Genomic DNA, 10,480 nt, shown 5'->3' with positions numbered 1-10,480 from the left:
TGGGAAACTTTTGGATGCTAGTGTGGAATATAGGTGTGTTTTCTCTCTTCCTTCTGCTGAGGACATGCCCTATGTTTTTTTGCTAATGGTGGTGTTCCTGTTTGGGGCTTTTCTAGTATCCTATTAGCAATATACCACAGAATGTTTTAACTAACATTGTTAGTTACAGGCAGTATGCAAACATATTGTTTCTCAAAAGCTCAAAAGCTCTGCTTTAATGCATGACAAAAGAAATTTATTAAATGGATAATAACCCCCAATCCATGCAGTATGCAAACTAGACCCCAGGTGCTTACTTTACAGCAGTAACTTTCCTGGTGTTACCCTACACGTCATTCCAATGGCATTAGTGCAGTTGAAAAGGAATGGACGTTTCAGTTTTATTTGATTATATGATACGGGGAAAAATCGTGTGGCATCGCTGGTTTGAATTTAATAGCATGGGCTTAGTTGATGGAGTGTTTCATTGCTCTTTACTGACCTGTTGTGCAGCTGAGGACACAGGAGCTCTGAGCAGGCGTTTCCTCCATCTCTCCTCTCTCAGAGAAAGGAAAAGCATTTGCCAAGGTGATCGGCTCTCAGAAAAAAAATGCGTTTGTGAAGTTAGCCTCACTTTGGGAACAGCTTTCATTCAAATGCAAGCCTTATTTTTAGTGGAGAAGGTACGTTGCCCCGTGTTGCATGAGAGCTGGACAACATGCAGACCCTTACGCTTCCTGGGGATTCTGTGCGCACTGTATCAGCAACTTCACTGCACTTTTCCATCCTTTCCCATGCAGCGGTGGCTGGGTACCCCTGAGGTCATGGGATGTTCTGGGAGGATGGGTGGTCACCAGCTGAACTGGTTGCAAATAATAAATAAATAAATAAATAAATAAATGCTTGGAGGGTGTATCAGGTTCAGGTCGCCTTGTGTGACAGGGAAGAGCACAGCATGCAGAATGGACAGGAGCAGATTTTGTTTAAATTTAGCAGCAGCGTTGTGGTTGGAAAAGATGAGATGAGAACTGATGAGAACTTGGCACCTAACCCTTCACCTCGTACTGCTCCCTCAGCAGGGCTGTCAGCCTCCAAACAGAGCATTGCTGGTGCATAGCCTGGGCAAGCACCCTTTAAATAACCTATTCCCTTCTGTGGACTGTTTTGCTGAGCCACTCTGGTTTCTTAGCATCCACAACAGCCTTCATGTGCCAGCGCTCCAGCGCGTGGAGGGGTCTCAGTCCCACGCCGGGAGCAAGTCCACCGTGAACTGATGTGAACTGCCCTGTCAGGCCACCATCACCTACAATTTTGGGTATGTGCCATCACCCCTCTCCCACCCCATGGTCCAGGTAGGAGATGCATCTGATCGGGCTGTTCTGCCGTCTCTTGAAGCCGATACCTCCAGGTACCACGAGGCCACCCTGCGATGCACAGGAGCTGGTCCCACCTTCCTCTTCTCCTTGCTCTCTCCCAGCCCTCTCCTTGCCTGGGGCAGGTGGGATCGGGGCTTGTTGTCACCAGCTGTTCATCATCTCAGCACCACTTCTAGGCTTGTCCCTCCCATGCCAAGCCCCACCGTTTGTCTTCTGGGATGTGATGCCTCCAAGCTGCCCTAATGCAACCTTAGGTCAGGAGATGCTGGCACAAGATTTTGGCATCTGGTCCCAGGTCCCCCATGACTACCTCCTCCGTGCAGGCTGTGAACTTTCTTAACTCAGAGCAAGTAAGGGTGCCCACTGGAAACTGTGCTGCCATCAGCTACCCGGCTGTAGGGATGTTGCGGATTCCCCCAAGCCGGTATTGTGCAAGAAATTTATAGGGGAAATTATATTCCCTTCCCCAAAACTAGGAAATGGCCATGCTCATTTACAAGTCCTGCTAGGCAGCTGGGAAGTCAGCAAAGAGAAAAACATTATGCCCTGTCCATCCTTCCCACCTCAAAGGAAATAGCCCCGTGCGTTTTCTTATGCTGGCACATCATAAACACCAATGATGTCATGTTTTCTAGTTACATCTTGAGCCTCTGACTTTTCTCCACAAAGATGCCAGTGCTGTCCTTGTCACCCCCTTCTGGTGCTGCGAACCTGCTGAACATGGCTGGTGTCCCCATCGCTGGCAGGGAGACAGGGCTATCCCATTTGTGGAGCCCTACAGAAAACCCACGCTGGCTCCAGTGGAAACAAGCAATGGATTTCACTGGGGAGGAGTGCTGCAGACTGTCAGCTCACCACAGCTCTTTTCAATGCTGCTATGTTTGCTTTATTTTGGGTGGCAGAGTTAATGACCCCTTAAACAAGTATTTACAGCTGCCTTTTTTTCAGCTTAATTGGAAAAAAAAAAAAGCCGTTTCAAAAAGTTGAGTGTCCCTGTTTAGTGAAGCAACAACCTGGCTTTTTCCCCCTGCCCTTCCAGATTACATCCACCAGGCTCAACATTTGTTTTCCACCCTTGGGATTCATTTGCGGAGTACGTTAAGCACCCTGAAGAAAGAACCCTCACTCAGTGTCCATGCTGCTTAGCTTAGGTCAGCAGGGTTTGTAATACAAATGGACTTTGAATGCCCTTAGTGCTGCAGGTATCTTTGGACGCTCTTCCAGGGATGGAAGGAGAAAGCTTTGTCTCCTCTTTCTGTGCTAAGATGAAATCAAAATGGTGCTCTGAGAAATCCAGAGGGGAACTTCTGGATGGAAGTTTTCAGAAGCCTGATGCTGAAAACATGAAGGTTTAGGCCAGCGTTGGTCTGCATACTGCAGTGTCCAGGAACCGTGTCCACACTGAGGCTGTAGGACTGAACACCAGTAAACTGTGTTATAGGGGCTGGGGGGAGCTGAGGATGTTGCTGCACTCACATTTTAAGGCCCTTTTCCCTATCCTCCTCCCTGCACAAGAGACTAGCTCAGGCTGCCTGGGGAGAAGACCTCTGTCAAAGCATACTCCTTGACAAATGAAAGCCCTCTGCACCGAGATTAGGAGAACTTTCTGGTCGTGGGAACCTTTAGACAAGGATATATGAGCCTCCTCCTCCTGCCCTGGCGGTGACCCCAGCTCCATTTCAAGTCCTGCAATGTGCAACCATGACCGGGGCAGCTCGTGACTCCTCTCACCCATGGACTTTAGAGCCCCAAAAGGCGAAATGTGAGGATGGAGCTCCAGAGGTAACCTCGCCTTGTGTGGTGGCCCCCATGAACATAAGGTGGACAAAGTTGCTGGAGCATCCTCATGCCACGCGTCTGTTGAGGAGCAGCAGCACGGTGCAGTGCCTTGGTGCGGTGGGGAACGGCATTGAGAGCTGTTGGCCACCGGGAAGGACACAAAGAAAAGGCGACTGGCTTTCCAAAATGGAGCATCTTGCGGCTGCCTGTGGAGCTGCCTTGCAAAGCGATGGGGGGGCCGTGTGTGCGGGGAGAAAAAAACTACTGAAAATAATAGCATAATTGGCTGTCTGACAGGCTAAAACTTCAGCAGAAGCCGTGATTATACTTGTCACTCTCTGTTAACCTTCAAAACAGGTGTTGTGCGTTTGAAGTGCCAAAATGGTGCTCAGGCTGCAATCTGCGTGTGCGCAGGCTGCGGTGCTGGGAGCACGGGCTGGGGGAAGGGCCGGGGGGGCTTTGCCAAATGGGCACGGGCACAGAAAAGGGACGGTCCTGGGCAGGCGGCGTGTGTGACGCAAACGGATTTGGCTGGCTTTGAAAGGGGGAGCACCTCCCGGCGGTGCTGGGACCGAGCAGGACATGTTCTCAGCTGATGGCAGACAGTGCTCCAGTGAGGACCCCAGGGAAGGGGCTCCTCTTTTGTAGGCTGATTTAACTGTTGGAGGGTTTGGGCCAGGTTTATTAAAGTTCTCAGGTTACTGAAATTCAGCTGGAGGAACCTTGACAACTGCCAAGATTCTGAATTTTTACTTGGTTTTAGGATTTAGGACTATAGTGCTTTGTTGCACTCTCGATCCAGTTCAGTGACTTTCTTTAATATATTTGGGGTTTGTTTCTTTTTTATAAAAGCCATAAAAATGTTAAAATTTTGGTTTTAATAATTTTTTGGGGGAAAAAATTAGAATGCAATATTTCAGTGAAAAAAAAAAAAAAAAGTAGTACTTTGTTTTTCTTCCAGGGAGTATTTACATTATCAAACATTGTGAAGACAAGTGTCTTGGGATCTTGCAAGGCTGTATTGCTAAGTCAACAAGCAATGTAACGCTTGGCATGTGTGGAAGGTGAGTGAACGACGTTCAAATGGGAAGATTACGTAGGGCCCTGAAGAACACCTAAAGAACCTGAAATAGAAGGCTTCGATGGAAAAATGTCAGGGGTGAAGATCAGAAGATTGTAAGGGGCTAATAATTGGCAATTGGCATGGCTTGCAAAGCAAAAAGACTGTCAATGCACTTAATCTCATCTTGTCTAACTAAATGTAATTAGTTTTAAAATGCAAAATCAAACTGGGATGAAAATGTGCTTACACCATATGTATGAATAAGATAATCTTGTGTCTGAGTTCCACCGTGAGATTCCTTTTAATGCAATCCATAAGTCAGGCTGATTGCTTTTTAAAATTAGTATACACCTGTATCATGCCCTTGTCCCAAATGAGAACAACTGAGAAACATGTCTTATCCAAATGTGCATGACAGTCATCAAGCAGAAGTAGCTGATTGTTGACAGACTAACAGGTTTTATCTAATTGTTGATGAAACTCCAGAGTCGGTAATTTTTTCTCCTCCCCCCTAGTGTTTATTAAATAGACTTTGGTTTGGTTGTGAAGTCGGCAGGTATGGAAAATATGTTTCTATCATCAAAGGTGGTGCTGCAGGGTATTGTCTCTGTTTAGGGTCTTTTTTCATATTATATTCTGGAGTATTGCAAATCATGATGCGATAACCAAGTACCTATAAACAGTCACTTGGCAGCATATCTTGATTATCAGAGATGTGATGCAAATGCGTCTTCACACCTTGGGCGTTCTCATACCGTGCACCTCCCACCCTGTTCCTGCAAGCGGGGGAGTTTGCACCAAAGGGTTCGGCTTAGGGTGACCTGAGCAAAATTGCTTGGCATTTCTTAGCTCTCTGCTGCAAGACAGAGATGGCTCTAGTTTGGCTGTCTGGGGAGGGCAGTCTCGTTACAAGGGATTTGCAGCCCCTGCAAGCCTGGCTCGGACGCAGTGTTATTTCTCAGCTGGAGCTGGAGGAGCACATGCAGCATTTGGGAGAATGCTGTCATTTTGCTTGCTTTGAAAGAGTCAACAGGCACATCCAGAAGTCAGGAAGAATGCATTCTCAAAGAGAATAAAAAGCAGAGAGAAATCAATGCAGAGCTTTGGTTTGTACTTAGTCTTGAAAACTGGCATGGTGTTTGCAAAAACCTGGGGGTAGCTGCAGCCTTCAGACATCATGCGTTAAGAGGACAGAGCTGTGAAGCAAAGAAGTTTCTATAAAGTTGAGGAACAATGGGGTCTTTGAAAGAACATTTGCTTTAAAGCAGTAAGCAATGCCTTCTGTATGGTCCTGAGGAGAAATTTTATTACAGAGAGAAATGTATGTTGAAATATTTCCTTGGAAAAGAGAGCTCTGTTTTCCTTCTGCAAAGCACTGGATCCATTTATCTGAAAAATTAGATATTAAAGGGGTTTGTGTGGGATTTAACCTGCTGATCAAAGTGGGTGTCTTCTTCAGGCAAATAGCTCTCCAGAAGTCACTGACTACTATGTTGACTACCTTTCCACTGACTGCAGCAGGAATTTGGACACCTCACTATGCTCCTGTGTCCTAATCTGGGATTCTAATCCCATCCCTTGAGTTATGGACAGTTTTAAAGCAGGTGTGATGGTTCGGAGATTGAAAGTGAGTTTCATCTCCATATGGTAAAAGGGCTGTTGTAAAATGCAGAAATAACTGCACAAAGCAACCGGCAATGTGAACTCCAGTCATTCCCTGAACTTGGTAACCTGCCGTTGCATGCTCCATCTGGGAGTGGTGAGCACGTGCTGAGATTATTTCAGAAAGTTCAGGACAAAAAGGGAATTTGTCTCTTCACCTTGAGGAATTTGATGTGCCTTATTTCAGCAAAGAAATGACAGATTAAAAAAAAAAAAAGTGTTTCAGTTATTTACAGAGACCATGCTTCGTGCTTCTTTCTGATTTGGGTAGAAATTAGATGAAGTTTGCCGTTTCTCTTCTACTTCTTTCACAAATACTTTATTTCTTTATATTGGAGGTTGATTCTGAAACGTATGTAAAAATAGAGAGGAGAAGAGTATCTCATATCAGCTATGGGTTTCTGCAGCTGTTCTGGATCGCGCTGCTTCAAAGCTTTATAGCATTGCTAAAATATGATACTAACAAAAACCTATTACTGCATCACCACGACTAACTAAAAAATCTACAGATTACAGCTGGTAATTTTCAATGAAAAATTATATCAAATTGTACCAGCCCTAATTAGGACCTCCTCCATCCTTCTCAGTTTGATAACAAAAGTTTTTTCAAGGAACGTAAGTCTGAATTTTGTGTCACATTTTCCTAACTCCCTACTATTTCTTACCTGGGGCATAAAATGAATATTTTTCATCTTTTCTGGAGATGAAAACAAGTGAAAGCAACGAGTCCTATCTGTCTCTGTCTTTCACAGTGATTATATTAGCAACTGTTAGAAGCTGTTTTCCATAAATTCTTGCAAAATATTATTGTTTAGAGTACCTGCTTGAATTCTTTAGCAGTTAAATCTTGTATCAAATTTTCTGTTATTACTACCCTCAGTAAGTGTCAGGCTGACAGACACTTACTTGATAATTTCTTTTACTGTGTCCAAACATTGCCATAATATTTGCTTTCTCTCGAGTTTCTGCCACGTCTGGACCTGAGTTACTAAAATCAGCATCCAGAGGAGCTTCCTAATTTGTTCTTTCAGTAATCCTGGTGCAAAGTGTCTGGTTGTACTGATATTAAAAAGTTCCTTTAGTAGTGACCATTTTACTTCAGTTTCAATTATGGCTAGAGTGGAGAATATTCATCATTTCCTTATGATATGAACACAATGTCTGGTTTTCTCCTGGGCAAGGAATGGATGTATTTGTTAAACACTTCTGACTTTCTGTATTATTACTGGCTATTCTGATGCTCTTACTATTCATGAGCTTATAGTATTGGTAGGGCTACTCTTGGTCCCAATGGACTCAAACGTCTGCTTCTTACTGTCTTTTTCTTTGGCCATATGTATTTCCTTATATATCTTTGCTTCCTTATTAATTTTGCATAGCTCCAGGATGTATTTTCAGTGTTTACAACATCTGTCTTCTAAACATCTATCCATTCATCTTTATTATTGCTCATTTTGCATCCTTTTCTATCCTAGATTGTTTTTTGAACCATGCTTTCTTACTTACAGTCTTAGTTCGGTTTTGTTGTTGTTATTTGGCTTTTTTACATCTAGCTAAATAATTTTGAACTATTCATTACAGGCATCACATCTAGTCTTCAGTCCTTCCTTACAGCTGGCTTGTACTTGATTCAGCTTTGTGAAACTGGCTGTCTTGAAATACCATGTGGTTTTGACTGGCTTAGGGAGGAATCAAACATAATCACTTCCACCTTAGTTACCATTAACTTTTACTTCTTGGTTGGAAAATTGTCATCCATGATTTGTAGAAATTCCAGAGAAGTTAGTACTGCTAGCAGGAGATTTTGATATTTATCATCCAGAGCCAAGTTTGCCATGACATCCTGCACCCATGGTAGATAAATGGCTTTGGAGCTGCCCACCTAATTTTGGGGGTGGTTTAGCATTTTGGGGCAGGCAACTCTTACAACGTCATTTTGTACTTTACCCATCTGGACATGATCCATAAGCAGTCAAAATCATTTGCTCTTCAGCCATCACTGCTACAGAAGAAATTAATGCCAGCCTTGGTCTCCTTTGCCCACCTGATTCTCCTCTGGAAGGTTACTGCCACTGCCCCCACCCACTCATAAAAGTAGATGTTTTCTCTGGGTTTCATTAGCACAAATGAAAAATAGCAATTTGACAACGAATTGTGAAAAATATTTCACAAATGTTGATGAGCATTTTAAATTGTTCTTCAAAGTTTATAGATTTGAACCCATCCCCAAAATACCATTTTGTTCTCTCACCAGCTTTAGTTATAACACCTATAAAAATGCCTTGTCTTTTAATTTAAGTTTTCTTTTAAAAGTTGTGAATGAGGGAAATAAACGTCCATCACTTTCAGAAGGCTACTTTCTGAACTGTGCTCTTGCAGATCTCGAAGGAAACACATGGCAAAGAGGGAAGCAATGACAAGAACTTCAGAGGCTAAGTCATAGCTGGTGTGACTTCGGCGCTCATCAGCAAAGGTAAGAGAAAACTCTCTCTGTAATCAGAAAAATCTTATTAAGAAATTCAGGTGATCCAGAACAGGACACATCCTTCTGCATTCTCCTTCTAGTTATTTGTAAACCCAGGCTCCCACCATCTTTTGGTGTTCAGCAGACCTCACATGGAAGAATTCCCAGCATTTTAGTATCAGTTTTCTGCCCTCAAAACTGCTGATCCAGGAGGGGATACACAGGAGAGCAGGGACATCCTTAGGAGCAGGAGGCTCCATGGAGACATTGCTGTCCTCAGGGTGGTATTTCCCAAGCAGCATGCCCAGCACAGGGGCTAAATGTGCCTGAAGGGCAAATACTGACTTCTGACAGAGTTTGAAGAAAATTATGTGGGTGTTTCCAAGAGTTTATGAAATAAACAGAAATGGGGATAAGTCCTGGGCTATCTATTTCATCAGCCAATATACTGTTGACTGAAGCCTAGCGTGAGCCAAGTACCTACATGCGCAGTGTTTCAAAGAATTAATCATGTCTTCAGATGTGGAGCCTGCTAGTTAGTTTAATTACTGTCCTTTTTTTTTTTTCTTTCAGTAGCTAAATGGATCCAGTGACAATGAATCTTATTTCATTTTTTAATAGATGAAAGAGAAGCAGGCTTCAAAACAGATAATGAATTTCTTCTAACTCGTCTGGAGACTGAAGAGCCATAATTCTGATTGATCAGATATGGTCTGCTTCAGAGAGGCACCAGATGTGATCCAGATTTTAAATAGATGCTACTACTGTCAAAATGCATTCGCTCCCTCCTGGTATAACAAAGTGAAGTCCATCTGTCTGGAGTTGTGCGCTTTTTTTAGTAGTAATAACAGTTAACATCAACAATAAGCTTTGTCTCATTAGTATCACATAATCCCTACTACCAAGTCCCCAGTTTCTGGTCCCCATATTATCTGCCATGGAAAAAATAAAGACCACAGCAGGAGCTAAGAAGGTCAGTGCATTCTCAGGGTAATCAGCTGTAGTAAATTCAATTCTGACAAGACAAGGCTTGCAAATGTCTAGGGAATTAAGGGATCATCTATAATTTCATACGTTGAGTGGGAAAGTGTCCTTCCAAATATTTATTAATTACAGATGAGGATGCATATGGTGGTCATCCTTGGAGAGATTTCTTCTAAAGCAAAGCAACAAAAATAGATTTAACTCTTTGCTGCTTCTTCTAAAGAAAAACTACTGATCTTAGCAATTGGCCTTGCAATAGTTTCAGTCAATATTCTTTCTCTCCCAGTTTTTATTGCTCTGTCTGTCTCAGCAACAGATGCTTGTCACCCTTTATGAAACTTTTTGCATAAAAGTTTCCCACTGTAATCAATGGAGAAGCCTTTCCTTGGCTTTAGTCTGGCTCAGTGCCATCTCTCCAGGTTTTGCAGTCCTTAAGAAGTAACAAGTAAAGAACAACAGACAAAAAAGCTTCGCATTTAGAATTGAACCTTTCACCTGAAGATCTTGGAGCACTTTAGAAACCCTACTTACTCCCCTTTGAGGTCTGTATTGTCCTTTCTGTTTTACAGGTGAGGAAGTTAAAGTGCAGGGAGGTTAGTAGCTAACGTTTTCCAACTTGGGCAACTGAAGGTAAGCACTTACATCCCCACCTTTCTTCCTCAAAAGGAAGTCCTCAACACTTTCAAATTCATTTTTGCACCCGTTTTTTGAAAGCGTGGGCTATAAGGTTACCCAAGAACTCACCAAAAGTCACTAGAATTGCTGACAAGGCCATTAAATTGTCTTAAAAAGAAGAGATTCAGAGTTTGTGCCTTATTTATTTCTCTTAGTGAAACCAAGGCTGAGGAGGAGAAATGAACACTAAATCCATCGGGGGCTAACTATCCAAGGAGGAAAGGAGCTATTTAAGTAGAAGAATAAACTTGCCATCAGAACAGATTGATCTCAATTAATCACAAATAAGCATGGAATGGAAATTAAGAGGAGGTTTGTAACCATCAGAGGAGTGAGATCTGGGGACAAATGGGGAGTTTGGGGGCAAATATTGTCACTCGGGTTGAGGTGGAGTTGGATCAGAGTCCAGGAGGGATGAAGGGATTCTGTACCGGTACCTCCAAGGGACTAGATTTGATGGTCCAGCATGTCCTTCCCCATGTTGTGTTCACAAGATTG

At 43.2% G+C, this 10,480-nt stretch overlaps 1 long non-coding RNA gene across 8 annotated transcripts; it reads left to right on the top strand.

Moving 5' to 3' along the window:
* The first annotated feature begins 1,156 nt into the window (after window positions 1-1,156).
* Window positions 1,157-10,089, top strand: LOC142044420 (uncharacterized). 8 transcript variants are annotated; one of them, XR_012654343.1, is made up of 5 exons: window positions 3,673-3,935; window positions 4,096-4,198; window positions 8,239-8,332; window positions 8,945-9,296; window positions 9,877-10,087. It is a non-coding gene; the product is annotated as an uncharacterized LOC142044420 (long non-coding RNA). The 8 variants fall into 8 exon arrangements; XR_012654362.1 differs by lacking the exon at window positions 3,673-3,935 and adding an exon at window positions 1,157-1,294 and having other exon boundaries at window positions 8,945-10,088; XR_012654364.1 differs by lacking the exon at window positions 3,673-3,935 and adding an exon at window positions 3,155-3,246 and having other exon boundaries at window positions 8,945-10,089.
* The last annotated feature ends 391 nt before the right edge of the window (window positions 10,090-10,480 follow it).

The sequence above is a fragment of the Buteo buteo genome, chromosome 1 (genome assembly GCF_964188355.1).
Source record: "Buteo buteo chromosome 1, bButBut1.hap1.1, whole genome shotgun sequence".
In the NCBI taxonomy this organism is placed as follows: domain Eukaryota; kingdom Metazoa; phylum Chordata; class Aves; order Accipitriformes; family Accipitridae; genus Buteo; species Buteo buteo.
This window is presented reverse-complemented; position numbering and strand designations above follow the sequence as displayed.